Source organism: Petaurus breviceps, unplaced genomic scaffold (genome assembly GCF_028583685.1).
Source record: "Petaurus breviceps papuanus isolate PSGF00001 unplaced genomic scaffold, PetGlider_PUasm1.0 90977, whole genome shotgun sequence".
Classification (NCBI taxonomy): Eukaryota; Metazoa; Chordata; class Mammalia; order Diprotodontia; family Petauridae; genus Petaurus; species Petaurus breviceps.
Genome location: NW_027187391.1, coordinates 16,955,872 through 16,956,956, shown reverse-complemented (window position 1 = coordinate 16,956,956; position 1,085 = coordinate 16,955,872). Strand labels below are relative to the sequence as shown.

Below are 1,085 nucleotides of genomic sequence, written 5' to 3'. Positions count from 1 at the left end.
AGTCCTAAAGACGTCAAACCTTTATCACTCCAAGAAGTGAAACTTTATTTCTTATTTTTCTCTACCTGTGGCACGTACCGCTACTTCTCTAGGCTTTGTGTGAGAGATTCCTTTGTAAAAAAAAAAAAATCTTTAATGGCCGAATGCATACATTTAATAAGCATAGAGAAGATTAGCGGCCATGAACACGGCTTTAAGAAAAGTAAAATAAAAAAAATAAACAAAGAAACCTAAAACCTGGGCATTCATTCCCATTGTGTGTGTGTGTGTGCATGTAGTGTGTGTATGTGTGTTTGTGTTATCTGTGTTTTTACTGTGCCTTAACGGCTCCGAGTCGTTTGACAAGGCTATAGAAAAGATGCACCTGAAATAGTATCTGCTGCTGGTCGCTGCATTTGCTAACAGGCTTTAAATGCTGCTTTCCAGCCGCGAAGGCGAAGCAGCAGTAAGAGAGAAGCAAGAATGAGACACCCCGGCAGCAGCGGCGGCGGCTACAGCGGCGGCGGCGGCGGCGGCAGCGGCAGCAACAGCGGCGGCGGCAGTCTTAGTAGCAGCAGCAGCAGCAGCAGCAGCAGAAGCAGCAGCAGCTTTAGCAGCAGCAGCGCAGTTTCCCCTCTCCCCAGCCCTGACTCTACGCGCACATGCGCACTGCACCCACAGCCCTGGACCATTTGTCAGGACTACTCGTGAGACGGAGAAAAAAAAAAGAGAAAATTTGGGGGTAAGAAGCGGTTGATCTGATCTAATCTCTAATTAATCCGAAGATTTGTACGTGCCAAAGCCATTCATTTATTTTTCTGGGTGAAGATGAAAGTTCAGAGACCTATAGAAGGAAGGAAGCGCACCCTCCTCTTGTGAAACGATCAGGGGAGGGGAAAAGGACAGAAGGGGCTTTTCCCCCACTTCTCTCCGCCTCTGGGAAAGAGGAGCAAACTTAATCCCGGGGAAAAAGTGGGCAAGTGACTCGGAAATGGCTGGAGAGGGGCGTCTCTGGGCATCACCCTCCGAAGTAGAGTGTGTGAGAGTGTGAAAGAGGAACAAAAGAGAGAGAAAAGAGAAAGGAAAAAAATGGGGGGGGGGGAAGG

At 48.2% G+C, this 1,085-nt stretch overlaps 1 protein-coding gene across 1 annotated transcript in view; it reads left to right on the top strand.

Annotated features, from left to right (window-relative positions):
• The first annotated feature begins 537 nt into the window (after positions 1–537).
• The window catches only part of L3MBTL3 (L3MBTL histone methyl-lysine binding protein 3), a 148,941-nt gene continuing 148,393 nt past the window's right edge, over positions 538–1,085 (top strand). Inside the window, exon 1 of the mRNA XM_069077430.1 lies at positions 538–721. The gene's annotated coding sequence lies outside the window, so the exon portion shown is untranslated. The remainder of the gene's footprint in view (positions 722–1,085) is intronic.